This window comes from Lynx rufus, unplaced genomic scaffold (assembly GCF_022079265.1).
Source record: "Lynx rufus isolate CCGP_SWC_20201006 ecotype Redwood Valley unplaced genomic scaffold, mLynRuf1.p SCAF_1, whole genome shotgun sequence".
NCBI classification, from domain to species: Eukaryota; Metazoa; Chordata; class Mammalia; order Carnivora; family Felidae; genus Lynx; species Lynx rufus.
Window position 1 is genome coordinate 183,992,369 of NW_025814823.1, and position 17,250 is coordinate 184,009,618.

At 35.9% G+C, this 17,250-nt stretch overlaps 1 pseudogene; it reads left to right on the plus strand.

Annotated features, from left to right (window-relative positions):
• Positions 1-1,386: 1,386 nt before the first annotated feature.
• The window catches only part of LOC124510067 (60S ribosomal protein L18a-like), a 105,941-nt pseudogene continuing 90,077 nt past the window's right edge, over positions 1,387-17,250 (plus strand).

Below are 17,250 nucleotides of genomic sequence, written 5' to 3' on the forward strand. Positions count from 1 at the left end.
TTTGTTAACTTAAAACCATTTATTTGCTAAGTAAGTTAGATGATGGATAGTCATTAAATATCCAGTTCATTTCCAAATAAGATATAACATTAATTACTGAACATGGGTTTATCTACTTTGAGCTGCTTATTACAGAGAAACTCAAAGATACTTAGATTTCTTAATACTACAATGAAAAATGAAAAAAAAACAAGTTATAAATTTGCCAATCTAAAGAATTTTGGTAAAACAGATAGTTGATAGTTAATTCTTAGTTTTCACTAGAAATTAAGGTATCTAAGATGTAAAAAATTCTAATAAATGGGATTGGGAAGAGGAAGATGTCAGAGTAGAAGGATTCTAAGCTCATCTTGCCCATGGACAACCCAGATAACAACTTGCATCAGTGAAACTAAGAAAGCAACCCAAAGACTGACAGAACAGACTTTCCACAGTTAACTGTAGAGAGGGAGCCATACCAGAAAGGGTAGGAGAGGCACAAATGTGACCTGGAACCAAACCCCCAGAAAGATTAACCAGAAAAGGGAGGGAGCACAGAAGAGGGAGTGAAACAAACCCCACATTAGGCACCTTAGGCATGGGGGACCTACACTGAGAAGACAAGTCCCAATGACATTTGGATTTGAAAATCATGGGGTGGCTGGGTGGCTCAGTCGGTTAAGCATCTGACTTCGGCTCAGGTCATGATCTCGCAGTCCATGAGTTCGAGCCCTGAGTCGGGCTCTGGGCTGACAGCTCAGAGCCTGGAGCCTGTTTTGGTCTGTGTCTCCCTCTCTCTCTGCCCCTCCCCCGTTCATGCTCTGTCTCTCTGTGTCTCAAAAATAAATAAATGTTAAAAAAAATTTGAAAATCAGTGGGATTTAACTTTATATATTTTTACAAACAGTGAAACTTACCTCTGGGTACTTTAAAAATCAATGGGCTTAGCTCAGAGAGCTAGAGAGTTATAGTCCTTGCCCTGATTGAGCCAGCGTAATTAAACAACACCAGTGAGATACAGCATAGAACCAACAGTATGAAAAGCACCTGGGGTACAGGTGATGGAGGTTTATTTGCTAATCTCAGAATGTGTGTTGAAGAGATAGGTATCTTTAGAAAACTTCTCCAAGAATGAAGAGCTGGGGAGCACTTTTTATCTAGTCCCCCCCTCCCTCCAATAACCTAACATTTTCAGGAAGGAGCACACCCTCCACCTATCTTGCTAACAGTGTGTACTCTATCCCAATGGTCTGAAAATCTGCCCCATCCAACCTGCCCCACTGAACAAACATCCCTCCAAAGCAGCTCTTATCTTGACACATCCTGCAAGCAGCTCTGGCAAGGACCAGCACCATTCTAAAGTGACTTGTGCCCTGAGAAGAGGGAAAGATAACCACCCACACCAGTATGACTGCAGCCCCAGCAGATAGATTTAAGGCAGGCATTTGGTCTAACTGCCAGCCTTGCCCACCAACAAAAGCCTCTCAGAAGACAGGCAAGGAGGGCATACTGCAGTTTAGAGTCTGCATACCAGCAGACAAGCTGAAGGCAGGTATCTGGTCTGACACTCATACCACCCAACTACAAGCCTACAATAGCCCCCATATTGGCTTCTTCACAACATAGGAACCAAACCCTGGACAGTGCATCTTCAGTAGCCAAAGGGGGCCAACACAGTCAAGTGGATGGAAAGCAAATGAGGCTTGGCCACAGCAGTAAGGTGCAAGCAACAAATACAGGAGATACCCTTGAAGAACCTGATTCTGGTAAACAGGGGACATTGTGCTACAGGGCCTCAGGGGATCTCTTCTTCATAAGGCCAACACTTTCAAGAGAATGAGAGGTTGAGAATTCTTTGGGCCAAAGTAAGAAAATTATTAAAGGGAAAAAAATCACAGGTAGATGCAAACATAATAAAGAAATATTAATTACTTACAAAACCAGTATGAAGGTTAAAGCACAAAAGCAGTAAAATCAATTGTACCTATAAAAATCACTCAAGAGATTAACAAAATAAAATGATGTAAAGTATGACATCATATATATATAAAATGTGTGGTGGGAGGAGTAAAACTTTAGTGTTGTTAGAATGGGTTCAAATTTAAGCAACCACCGACTTAAAATAGAATGCTATATGCATAAGATATTGTGTATGAACATAATGATAACCATGAATAAATAATCTGTAACAGATACACAAAAAAAACAAAGAAAAAGGAATCCAAGCATATCCCTAAAGAAAGCCATCAAACCACAAAGGAAGAGAGTAAGAGAAGATAAAGGAACAGAGAAGAACTATGAAAACTGAAAAACAAGTAACACAAGACAATATCTACATACCTATCAATAATTATATTAAATGCAAATGGACTAAATGCTCTAATCAAAAGACATAAGGTGACTGAATGCATAAAAAAACAAGACCACTCTATATGCTACCTATAATAGATTCACTACAGACCTAAAGACACATGCAGATTTGAAGTGAAGGGACAGAAAAACAGTTATCATGCAAATGAAGGTGAAAGAAAGCAAGAGTAGCAATACTTACATCAGACAAAATACACTTTAAATCAAAGACTAAAAAGAGACAAAGAAGGAAACTATACAATAATAAAAGGACCAATCCAAAAAGAGGATATAATAATTGTAGATATTTAAGCACCAAACATACAGAACCTAATACATAAAGCAACTATTAACAAATATAAAGAAGAAACTGAGTGTAATATGATAATAATTGGGGACTTTAACATCTCACATCAATGAATAGATCATCTAGATAGAAAATCAACAAGAAAACAGTGGCTTTGAATGACGTACTGGACCAAATGACCCTAAGAGAGATGTTCAGAATATTCCACCCTAAAACAGGAGAACACACATTCTTTTCAAGAGCACATGGAACATTCTCCAGAAAAGATCAATGTGAGGCCACAAAACAAGTCTCAAAAAGACTGAAATCCTATCATGCATCTTTTCTAATCAGAATGGTATGAAACTAGAAATCAATCACAAGAAAAAGTCTCAAAATAATACAAATACATAGAGGCTAAATAACATGCTACTAAAATGAATGGGCCGGAGCGCCTGTATGGCTCAGTCAGTTGAGTGACCGGCTTCGGCTCAGGTCATGATCTCACAGTCTGTGAGTTTGAGCCCCACGTTGGGCTCTGTGCTGACAGCTCAGAGCCTGGAAACTGCTTCGGATACTGTGTCTCCCTCTCTCTCTGCCCCTCCCCTGCTCACGCTGTGTCTCTCTCTCTATGTCAAAAATAAATAAACATTAAAAAAAATTTTTTTAATGAATGGGCCAACCTAAAAATAAAAAAGGAAATTAAAAAAATATATATGCAGACAAATAAAAATGAAAACACAATGATCCAAGTCTTTAGGATGCAGCAAAAGTTGTTCTTAGAAGGAGGTTTATAGCAATACAGGCCTACCTCAAGAGACAAGAAAAAAGAGAGGGAGAGGACTCAAATAAATAAAATAGAAAATGAAGGAGGAGAAATAGTAACTCACAACACAGAAAAACAAGAGTATGAGAAAATATTTTGAAAAATTATATACTAACAAATTGGAACAACCCTAAGGAAATGGATAAATTCCTAGAAACACATAACCTTCCAAAACTGAATCAGGAAGAAATAGAATATTTGAACAGACTAACTACTAGCAATGAAATTGAATCAGTAATAAAAAAACTCCCAACAAACAAAAGTCCAGGATTAGATGGCTTCACAGGTGAATTCTACCAAATATTTAAAGAAGGGTTAATACCTATGATTCTCAAAGTATTCCAAAAAATAGAAGAGAAAGGAAAGCTTCCAAATTCATTCTACAAGGCCATCATTACCCTGATACTAAAACCAGGTAAAGACATTACGAGAGAGAGAGAGAGACAGAGAGAGAGAGAGAGAGAGAGAGAACAAACGAACTTGGGGCACCTGGGTGGTTCAGCTGGTTAAGCATCTGACTTCGGCTCATGATCTCACAGTTTGTGAGTTTAAGCCCCACATCAGTCTCTCTGCTGTCAATACAGAGCCTGTTTGGGATCCTCTATCTCCCTCTCTCTCTGCCCCTCCCAGCCTGTGCTCTCTCCCTCTCAAAAACAAATAAATATTAAAAAAGAGAGAGATAACTACAGACCAATATCTGTGATGAACATACATGCAAAAATCCTCAGGAAAATATTAGCAAAGTAAATCCAACAGTACATTAAAAAGTCATTTCCCACAATCAAGTGGGATTTATTCCAGGATTGCAAGCATGGTTCAATCAATCAATGTGATACATCACATCAACATAAGGATAAAAACAACATGATCATTTCAATATATGCAGAAAAAGTATCTGATGAAGTACAGTGTACATACATGATGAAAACCTTCAAAAAAGTAGGTTTAAAGGGAACATACTTTAACATAATAAAAACCTTTCATGAAAAACATACAGCTGACTTCATACTCCATGGGGAAAAACAGAGATTTTCCTCTAAGACCAGGAGCAAGAGAAACATGTTTTCTCTCACCACTTTTATATAACATAGCACTGGAAGTCCTATATGCAACGATGAGACAAGAACAAGAAATAAGGGGTATTTCTACTGATAAATGAAAAGTTAAATTGTCACAATTTGCAGATGGCATAATACTATACATGTAAAACCCTAAAATCTCCACCAAAAACTACTAGAACTGATAAATGAATTTTAAAGTCAAAGGATACAAAATTAATATATAGATATCTGATGCATATCTGTACACTAATAATGAAATAGCAGAAAGAAAAATAAAGAAAACAATCCCATTTATAACTATATCAAAAATAATGACATACCTAGAAATAAACTTAACTAAAGATGTGCAAGACCTGTACTCTGGAAACTATAAAACACTGATGAAAGATTAAAGATTACACAAACAAATGGAAAGATAGTCCATTCCCACATATTGGAAAAACCAATATTGTTAAAATATCCTTCCACCCAAGGCAATCTACAAATTTAATGCAATCACTGTTAAAATGCCAACAACATATTTCCCAGAACTTGAACAAATTTTCCTAAGTTTGTAAGAAACTACAAAGATCCCAAATAACCAAAGTAATGTTGAAAAAGAACAAAGGTAGAGGTATCATAATCCCAAATTTCAAGATATACTACAAAGATGTAGTAATCAAAACAGTATGGTACTGGCACACACAAATGGACACATAGACATAGAAACATAGAATAGAGAATCTAGAAATAAATCCATGCTTAAATCATCAATTAATCTATGACAAAGGAGGCAAGAATACACAATGGGGGAAAACAGCCTCTGCAACAGAGGATACTGGTAAAACAGAATAGCTACATACAAAAGAATGAAACTAGACTATCTTCTTATAGATACACAAAAATAAACTCAAAGTGGATTAAAAGCTTAAATGTAAAATGTGAAACCATAAAACTCCTAAAAGAACACATGGGCAGTAATTTCTTTGACATCAACTGTAGGAATATTTTTCTAAATACGTCTCCTCAGATGGTAGAGGGGGGAACAAAATTAAACTATTAGGACTATAGCAAAATACAAAGCTTTTGTACAGCAAACAAAACCATCAACAAAACAAAAAGGCTACCTACTGAATGGCGGAAGATATCTATAAATGATATATTGGATAAGGGGTTAAAATCCAAAATATATAAATAGCTCATACAGCTGAACACCAAAACAAATAGTCCAATTTAAAAAATGGGCAGAGGACATGAATAGCCATTTTTCCAAAGAAGATATACAGATGGACAACAGACATATGAAAAGATGCTCAACACCACTAATCATCAGAAAAATGCAAATTAAAACCATAATGAGATATCACTTTATACTTGTCAGAATGGCTAAGATGAAAAACTTAAGAAATAACAAGTATTGGTGAGGATATGGAGTAAAAGGAACCTTTATGCACTGTTGATGAAAATGCAAATTGGTATAGCCACTATGGAAAACAGTACGAAAGTTCTTCAAAAAATTATGACTCACTGATTCCACTACTGGGTATTTACCCATAGAAAATGAAAACACTAATCCAAAAAGATAAATGCACCTCTATGTTTATTGCAACATTATTTACAACACCTAAGATATGAAAGCAACCCAATGTCCATTGAATTAAGAATAGATGGGTTTTTTTTGCGGAGGGAAAATGTCATTTTGTTCTAAAGTGAGACTGGTTATTTAAAAAGAAAAAAAAATAGGACAAAATCTAAACGTAATAAAGAAGTTGTAACAAGTTTGTGCAAAGGCAACTTAGGAAAGGAATTTTATGCATATTAAAGGTAAATGAATGTGAAGTTTTCTTTTTAAATAAGCTTTAATATCAATGCTGTACTTATGTAAAACTAAATCTGAATTTTCTTTCATCTGCTGAAATGACAAGTTTTTATAGATGATTCATCTGATCAAAAGAAAACAAAAAAAACAAAAAAGAAAGGTTTTCTTTAGCTTTTATGTGATATTTTAATCAGAATAGTTTCCTGTGTTTGCTGTCTTTATCAGGTGTTTGATTATTTATAAACCTGGTACTGTTCATATTAAAAGAGCTACATTTTGCTCAGAACCATGCAACCTTCTATATTTTCCTGTGGAGTCTTTAGTTGTCACTACAGTTAAATGAGTAACTACATATTGTTTCACAGTTAACCAGGCTCCTATTTGACCAAGGGTTTTAAAATCTTTTGATATTTATGACAAACTTCCCCAAATGAAATTCTAAATGAAGTCTTCTTTCACCTTGAACTAGCTTTGAGATTTCCAAGGAGTCCCTGGGACATCCCCAAAAATAGATATTCTCTTCTTACAAAAAGGGTGATGTTAAACTAATTGGGCTAATTTGATGTTAAATTACATGAGAAACACCATAAAATAAAAATACTAAGCCCTCCTTTTGTTGCATTTCTGTAGATATGTGGTATAAGGGCTCTAAAAATTCTTCTGTGAAATTCTCACAGATCTGATATGTCCCAGCATAATGATGTCAGTCATAATTCTCATTATTATCTTAAAGTGTTGCATGTTACAGAAATAACCAAATTTCCTTGTCAATTTCATTATAATGAACTCTCATCAGATCTTTAACAATGAGCATCTTTAAGTCTTTTCATAGATCATTATTGTTTTATTCTGATGCTTTTACAACAGTGTTCTTGCAAAAATGATTCATTTTAAGGAAATTCATGGAAAAGACGTTCAGCAAGCTCACGTTTCTGATAACTTTAATATCATAAAACTTAACTGTATAAGAATTTCCAGAACTAGTGGAAAAAGTGTATTCAAGCAAATAAAATATCACATGGGACTGAATGAACTAAGGAGGCTGATTATAATTTTTATGACTCTTAGTTTGAACACTGCAGGTTCCTTGATGCTTTGGTTTGAGGGGTTTTGTTTTTGTTTTTGTTTTTGTTTTCAGATTGAAGGAAACCCTTTCCTTAAGCTATCTAGGACTTACAGCAATTTGATAAAGTATATTCTTGTAAACAAAGATGAAAACATTTCCTCTTTCTCTCTGAACCCTCCAGAATACTTTTGAGTATTCTTTTCTTGGCAATACAGTTAGTTATTTGCATAAGCTCAATAATAGCTCGCCTTGTAGAAGGACAGAAGTGGAAACATGGGCTGCATTACCAAGGCTTTGACAGAAATGGTAATGCAGGTAAATCTGATGACCAATCTTTGGCTTGGTTTTCTGGCCTCAGAGGCTTCAAGCGTTCATCCTGAGACTCCTTATGAAAAGTTCCAGCAAAGTAGTCTTAGAAAGAGTTTACATGATCAGTAACTATTTTTGCTATACTTGTGTGAATAATCAGGCCAAATTTAATGCAAACAAATTAGTTTTATTGTGACTATATTTGGTAAAAAATGAATATATGTGGAGAGAGAAAAACTATGTTTGCACTTTGGTTCATGCTAGATTTTAATCCTATGAATTTTCTTTGATGTTGTGTTACAATACCTGTAAACCAGACTGGATCTGTACTCCAGTTTCCTTAACTATCTATGATTTTCTAAACTAACATTTCCAATTTTCTCCCACCCTTCAGATTTGGAAGCACTAAGAACAAAGACTGCCCTTGAATCTCCCTGGAAGGTACTATACTAGGCCCTCCTCAATACCCAGACGGCAGCCAGAGTTTAAGGACTTGAGCCTTGAGTACTTATCTCACAGCTGAAGGAAGCTGTGCCTGACATATGGTCCTGTGCAGATCTTGGTGACTTCCAAATCAAATTTATAAAGAAGAAAAGTAGCTAATTTTGAGGTAGACTGCCTCCTCCCAAAACAATGGATCAAGACATCCTAATTTAGGGGCATGTGGGTGGTTTAGTCAGGTTAAGTATCCAACTTCAGCTCAGGTCACAGTCTCACAGCTCGTGAGTTAGAGCCACATGTTGGGCTTTGTGCTGACAGCTCAGAACTTGGATCCTACTTTGGATTCTGTGTCTTCATCCCTTTCTGCCCCTCCCCTGATTGCTCTCTCTCTCTCTTTCAAAAATAAACATGAAAAAAAAAGTTTTAAGGCTTCCTACTTTAACTAAACATGAAACACTTTTCTTCTTTTTTTTACTCTAGTATTGGCTTAGAACAATAATGCTATGATCTGAATCTCCCAGGCTATTGCTAACAGGGGTAACTTTTCTGACTGTTTTATCTACCACCAGAAACTCCAATCTCTTCATGATGTTACAGATACCTTAGTCTTACCCACAACCAATTTCTCTTATGATCTATTTCCCTGCACTCAAGCAAGAGAAATACAAACAGACTAATTCTTCATCGCAAGGCTTTTGGAAAAGACCACTTTAAGATGAGATAGTACCTCACAGAATGTCATCCCAATTCCTCTGATCCCTGTTTTGAAAAGGCCAATCAAGAAATTCCAAATAATGGATCTATCAATAACCAGATCTTAGCTGGAGTCTCTGTGCTTCACCTGGTTTCATTTTTATCCACAGTGAATTGTATTTTCAATAGGCATGTGAAAGTTTAGATAGCTGTTTAGATAGAAGGAATGAGTCTAACACAAATCGTGCATGTGTGAATCACACATATTTGTGAAAATCTATATTGTTGGGTCAGACATGATGTTAAATATTGATTTTATTTCCATAGGATGAAGTAATATCATGAGGATAATCAATCACACTTTCTAAATTTCTGAACAAATTAATATTTATCTCTTATATTCCTCCAGACACCTAGGGGCTATAGTTACGGAACAATGGAGGTTTGGAGAGGGAGTCTCCCCAGTGAATGGGGTTACATTCATTAAACAAGGAAGCCATTAGACCAGTAGCTCTAATGCTGTGATGGCTTTAAAAAATAAGTAAGTAAGCAAATAAATAAATAAAAATCTAAGCCTATAAATGCCTCCAGGTCATAAAATTTAAACCTAAAGACAACCAATTACAGTCAACTTGGCTTTAAGCTATAGTCAATCAATAATTTCCTTACTTTACTTCCATCTTCTCTCCATAGCAATCTCTCCCAGAGCAGCTGTCCATGGAGAGCTGTTAATCACTTCCAGTTTGGCACAGCCCTTTTCAAATAGATTTTTGCTTTAAAAAAGTACTTTAAAAATGTAACATATCTTAGTTTATCTTTTTTAAAAGATATTTATTTATTTTGAGAGAGAGAGAGAGGGAGAGAGAGAGAATGCAAGTGGGAGGTGGGGGAAGGATCCCAAGCAGGCTCAGCGCTGTAGTGTAGACACCAGGAGCCATCTCACAAGCCATGAGATCAAGAACTGAGCTGAAATCAAGAGTCAGACACTTAACTAACGGAGCCATCCAGGCATCTCATGCTTTAGTTTATTTTTAACAGTGGTAAATCTTTCATGTAAGCTTTCAAAGTGGGTATAAGCTAAGAGTGCTAAACTTAGATTCATCATATAATCACACTTAAGAATTATAGTTGCAAGAGAGTCAGAAATATAGAAAGAAAGAGAAGTATCGATGTAAAATAACAAAACAAAAAAGCAGAGAAAGACAAATACTGTATGATCTCTTATAAGCCAAATTGTAAAAAAATAAAAAATTTAAAAATTTAAAAAAACCACACAAGTTAATAGATAAAGGGAGCAGGTTGGTACTTCACAGAGTTGAGGGATCAGGGTTAAGAGAAATGAATGAACTGATGTGTTTTTAAGTCTAAATAAACTGAATTATATCTATCTATCTATACCTATATCTATATCTATATAGACAAACACACATTTTATATATACATACATACATATACATACACATTATACATACATTATACATATACATACATTATATATATACATATACATACATATATACACACATATACATATATATAACACATAAAATATATAATATATATTATATTGATAATATAGTATATAATAAAGTATATATTATATTTATAATATAGTATACAATATATATAAGTTAATTATAGTTGCATGAGAATAAGGTATATGGTAAAAGAGAAAGAATCTGAGGGGCGCCTGGGTGGTGCAGTCGGTTAAGCGTCCGACTTCAGCCAGGTCACGATCTCGCGGTCCGTGAGTTCGAGCCCCGCGTCGGGCTCTGGGCTGATGGCTCGGAGCCTGGAGCCTGTTTCCGATTCTGTGTCTCCCTCTCTCTCTGCCCCTCGCCCGTTCATGCTCTGTCTCTCTCTGTCCCAAAAATAAATAAACGTTGAAAAAAAAAATTTAAAAAAAAAAAAGAGAAAGAATCTGAGGTAAAAGGAAATATCCCTTGATATTTCCAAGGATATACCTTCTGCCATGTCCTAAGCCACATCAATTTGACAATACTTTCTCTAGATGATAATACAGCAGAAGCCTAAGCAAAGCCATCACTGAAAATTTCTTCATTTATATTGTTCAGCTGTCTTCATGCGCTGTTCCTTGATGGCTATGAATGGAAAAAAATCCTTGTTATGTTAGATCACAACAAATTCCTAGTTGTTATAGGGAATGAGTTCAGCCTTTTAGCCCCCTACTATAACCTGAATAACTTCATCAGAAAATGTTCTCTGTTGACTACAGAGGCAGTAACAAATGTCATTTCATTATTTGATAGCAAAACCCATAGTTATTTGCCCATAATGTTTTACATCCTCACAATGACACAATGCTTTTCATACCATAAACAATCCACTGTTTAGTATGTAATACACAAGAGGATAAGCTACAGCAATATGCATGTCCACGTATACACATTTCATTTCTAGAGCTAGCGTGTCCCCAAGAGTTGCTCAAGGTAGAGATAAGGACAGCCCCAAACTTTTAAACTTCCCATTTGTGTAATGCAATAAGATGATCTTAAAATTGCTAACACCCTGCCCAGGGATGTTCCATCACTGCTAACCTGCCTACAACTTAGTAAATTATGAATCTGAAGAGATTACGACTGTCATCTTCATCTCTTACACTGGCAAAAGATTCATATTTCAAATCCGGGCTATCTTTGCATATGATTTGGTGTTATATTGTCCTGCCACCAACTAATCATGATTTGGAAAGATGATGAGTTGTCCAAACGCAAACATGCATTTTCCTCTTATCACAGCAGCACAGTTCACTTTAACAGAGTTAAAGGAGCATCAGCATTTCCATTATAAACTCGCGACTTCAAGAGGTTATGTGTGTTGTGAAAGTTCACGGTAAGAAGAAATTTGTCAATGCAGTGTGTTCTGGAATACTTAATAATAAAACTATACTAAATATCTTAAACCTGAAATTGTGTCTTTTAAATATATTTTTGACTTAAAATTTAGTAAATGATTATTTCCATCTTACAAATAGTATTGCTTTCCCTCATCACAAAACATTAAATCATGTATGAAAAGAGGCTTTGGGATAAACTAGCATTGGGCAACAAATGAAAGTTAAACATTCTACTTTCTTATTTTACATGGCCCAGATGTGAACAAGCACTGTATCCTCCTGACGACAGTAGATATTCTGGGAGGAGTCCATGATCCATGGTGGCCAATCAGAATAAAGCCCATGAATTTGGGAATGAGTCCAGAAAGGTATCCATTTTTACTGCTAGACATGAACTTTAGACAAATTGATGCTGGGGCTTCTTTAGACACCTTTCCACCAAGAGAGTAGAGTATGGAACTGACAGATGTGACTATGTGCAGCTGTTGAGATCGGCAGCAGAGGTGGAATATATACCAGAGAAAATTCAGCTCTAATGACATTATCTGAGCCCCTAACACAGTTGTTTTCTGAATTCAGCCTTATCCATGGATGTTTTAGTTACATGATCTGATAAATTCTTTCTCTCTCTCTTTCTCTTCCATTAAGCCACCGCAGTTAGGCTTTTCCGTGACTTAAAGCTAAATGCCCCTAAATTGATACAGCCTCCTAATCCATCTATTCCATCTGGGATCTAGGCTCTTTAATCAATCCAGTGCTTTCTTACCAGACTGATCTTCCTTGAAACACACTTCATCATGTTATTGTTTAAAAACAAGTGGGGGAAAATGTGCCACTCCTAGCGATGCCCATCACATCAACTCCAACACCAGAATCTGAAATCTGAAGGCTTCCTTTGTATATCACAAAATACACAAGTTCATCCACAATATACATGTTCCAATGAAACTAGTTAAACACTGCTTCTTCCTCTCCTGTCGTGTTTTAACTCCATGTCACTATTCATGATATTTCCTGTTCCTGGGATGACTTTCTTTATCCTCCCAACATAGGGAAATCTTTCTTAAATTTCAAGGATCTTAGTATCTTCCAAACCTTTCTTAGATACTGTCTACTTTCAATTGTCTACCTATAGTCTGGCACTATCTTGGCACTATCTCCGTACCTTTCCAGATAATGGTTTTCCTGAATTCAGTGAAAGTTGTAATAATTAATTTAAATCCCTATACTCGGGAGGACTCATTGGCTATGGGTAATAGGATTGACCTTAAACAAGAGAGGAAAACATTGTATGAGGGTTTCAGGATGTTTCAAGGAAACCAGGGAAGGTGTGACATTCAAGATGAAGGCACTCCTCAAACCTCGTATTCTCTTTGTGCAACTACTTGATACTCTTTAGACTCTCTGTCCCTCCTTCTTCCCTCTCCTTCCTTTTTTTGTCCTCTGTTCTATTCCATTATACTCTTTCACTTCTCTCCCCTCTCTCTCACATCCATCTTTCTCTCTCCCCACTGACATTCTGACCTTTTTTGGTTGCCTGCTGGACTACAGTCCACCCATAAGAATAACTGACTACTAGTAAACCCCAAATGCCAAATTCCTGACATACAATTAATGTTGTTGTTTTTGAGTCAAACACCATTGGTTCAGTCAGACATAGACATAGGAGGAGATTTTGTAAAAACAGCCACAATCTTTCAAGTTACAGAAATGACTTTGGAGGAAAAAAACCAGTGAAGTAGACACTCCCATATATGTCCACTACAATTTCACACAAAATTAGCATATTATTTTAATGAATATTATTGATAGGAGTTTCACAAATGATATAGGGGGTGATTTAAACCCTAAAGAGTTAGAGTCATAAAACTAGATAGAAAAGTCTAGACAAATGGATGAGAAATGGATGATTAATTTGAAGGAGACATACGAGTCTTTCAACGGTCAATTAACATTAGCATCGATGACTTTAGGGTCAGAATGGCATACACAGTTAAAGACGGCACACTTTCCATGTTTGTAAATTTAAACATGTTCCGCGGTCTTTCAATAAAGATGGAGTAACAGAAACTGGACAGGGACTCTCCATCCTGAAACAAACAACAACATTAGACAAAATGTATTTTAAGATTATTTTGAAGACACTGGACAGCAGGAAACAGAGCACAGTAATCCTTGAGACCAAAGAGTAAAAGAACTTAGCCATACAATTGTACCAGCATGTACTACTTGAAGTTCTCAGGCCATGACATCGGCATGGGTAAAGAAGTTGAATCACTAGAGCTGTTCAATGATCTTCTGTTGTTTCTAATTCTGACTGTCTACATACAAGACATGAAGTTGAGAGTTTGGGAAGACCAAGGTAGCTAGAGTTTACAAGGGAGAGTACAGGAATTACAGAAGAGAGAACTCTGGAAATTTCACAGGTTAGGAAGAATACCTTTCCAGCCATGGTGGAAAACCTCATAATTAATGAGGCACTGAGCAGAGTATCAGAAATCTTGCCTCAGTCCTGGATAATAAATTTAAAAGGATTTGAATAAGACAAAGTATGTTCATTGACTACTACAGAATTCAATTAGAAATCGACAATTAAAAACACATTTACACAATCCCCAAATATGTCAAAACCAAATAATACATTTCCATAAAAGAAGAAATCCATCAAAGAAGAAATCAAAAGAGAAACTGGAAAATAATTTGAATAAAAATAAAAGCACAGCATATTAAAATATATGGAATGCAGTTAAAAACAGTTCTTAGAGGGAAGCTGATAAGACTAACCACCTGTGTTAGGAAAAAAAAAGAAAGGTCTCAAATAACACTGATTTCAAACTTAAGAAACTAAACAAAAAAAAAAAAAAAGGAGGAAGAAAAATTACCTCCCCAAAAAGAAATTAATGAAGATTAAAGGAGAAAACAATAAAATAGAAATCAGAAAAGTATAAGGGTGCCTGCTGGGTGGCTCAGTGGGTTAGGCGTCCAACTCTTGGTTTCGGCTCATGTCATGATCTCATGGTTTGTGAGTTAGAGCCCTGCATTGGGCTCTGTGCTGACAGCATCGAGCCTGCTTGACATTCTCTCTCTCTCCCCCCCACCTCTCTCTCTCTCTGCCTCTTCCCTACTCAGTCTCTTTCCCAAAAATAAATAAAGTGGAAAAAAAAAAAAAAGAAATCAGAATAGCATATAGAAAAATCAATAAAACCAAAAGCCAGTTCTTTGAAAGATCAATAAAATTAATAAATCTTTAGAGTAATCAAGGAAAAAGGGAGATGATACTAATTAGTGGTATCAGCAATAAGAAGAATGGCATCACCACAGATTCTACAGTTTTAAAGGAATAAGGGAATATAATTAATTTCTCAATGCCAATAAATTCAACAATTTAGATAGGGGACCAGTTAACTTTCCCTGCTCCCCCAGGACCAAGGCTGACACAGTAAAATCACCACAGTCAGCCACAAGCCCATTCTAGGCACATCTTCTTGCCACTTGAGCAAAGGACACAAGGAATTACCATACCAGACATAAAGCAGAGTCAATAAGCAAGTGGAAATGAGCTAGGAGAAGTTAGTTTTTCTGTGACAATGAAGGTACTGAAACTTCAAACATGGGGTAGGGAGGATGAAGATTAGAGAAGGATCTCTTTCAGTTATATTAAACCATTAATAGCCAAGTAAGAAGTTTTGAAAGTTCAAAGCCTTGACATGGTATGAAAGGGTCTAACATTTATAAATTTTGAAGAAAATTAATAGCTATGCTGGGTTTTCTTAAGTAAATGGTAAGCTTCAGAGGGAGAAAATCAATAGTTATTTTAAGTCTGCTTTGAAAATATCAGACCAGTATTTTTTTCTAAAGATTGAACAATTTCATTGTAACATTATTAGTGTCTGGTACTGATGAGAAAAAAAGACACTGGAGAGCAGAATGTATCTGAAGTAGGAGAAACATTATAGCTACATAGTAGCAACAAAGTATCAGTAGTACCCAGGTAAGTTCATCATACACCTCTTCCTCATTGGGGAGTTTTGTTCACAGTGGATACTTGGCCATGGCTGGAGATGTTTGTGGTTGCCATGTACCAGGGATGTACGGGCATCTAGGGATGCTATTAAACTTCCTACAGTGTACAGGATACCACCACCACCACCAAAAGAATGATCTGGCCCAAATTGTCAATATTGCCAAGGTTGAGAATCCCTGTTTTTTGTTTGTTTGTTTTTTTGTTGTTGTTGCTGGCTTTTTTGTTTGTTTGTTTGTTTAGTATGTATTTCCTCAACCTCCATATACCGGGTACCATTCCAGCTAGGGGAAGAAACAAAAAAACAAACAAACAAACAAAAAAAAAAAACAAACTCATTGTTGGGAAAGGTCATTTAAAGACATCCCTGCCAGTTGACCCAAGAGCTGGCCCTGGGCACTCAGAGACAACTCACCCCCACCCAGTCCTCTGGATGTGGGTTCCATTTGCCTTTCCTACTCCCAGAGGCTTCACCAGGGATAAAGTCTTGAGATAATGATGTGGTGCTAAGAACACCTGCATGGTATACAACAATGAACTTTGGTGAATATGTGCATGCATCCACTCACCTTGCCCAAGATAAGCAGCATTGTGTAAAGCGTTTGTGTTTATTTGGGAAATATAACCATCCTCAAGATAACCATTCCAACCATTGGAAACTTGTGTAACATATTTATCCTTAAATTAACCAAATAATACCCTCTGCCAACATTTTCTCATTATCTATGATGTATACTCATGCTATTGTGTACCATATAGCTTGCACACCTGGTCAGGGGGCCCTGAAGACGAACGGTGGGGTTCTAGATTAGAGTGTCAAAACCGAAAGATCTGGTCAAACTATTGTTTTTCTGATGGTGACAGTGCAATTCCATGGAGCCAAGAGTTACTCACGTGACAGATGTGTACTTAGCACATATGCTCACTGCTTATGCATATTGTTTTCTACATAGCCCTATAGATTTGTAGAGAATGAAAAATGAAAGGAAATATGGAGATAAGCTTTAAGAAAATGAAATTTTATATTTTGATTAATTATCATCAGAGTCAATAATAATGAGGGAAAATGGCTTATTTGACCTGAGCAGATGAATGAGATAGATTAGGAATGAGATCACTGGACTGCTGTTAAGAAAAGAGAAAATGCTTATTTGTCTTGAAATAAAGACTATACATTTGAATAGTACATAAGTATATATGTTAAAGTTATTAATAAAAGCACTGTTATAGAGACATAGCTCAGAAAAGAGTGAGAAGAATGATTAAAAGTGCTAGAGGTAATAATATCTAGAGTTAAGCTTGTATTGCATTTCTGAGAAAGGAAAAATGAAACTAACCATAATCTAAGTAAACATATATAAACATATTAATTAGGTTATATGATATAGAGATAAATGAAAAAAGAAAATGACTTATGAAGAATACAGAAAGTTCTCTTTTGGCAAAAACTTCAGTCTTTTCCATATTTACAAAATAAATATGGTTGTAAATGGCTGAGGGCAGATGAGTTACAAACATTAAACACGAACAAGCAAACAAACAACAATAAAATTAACCCATTAGA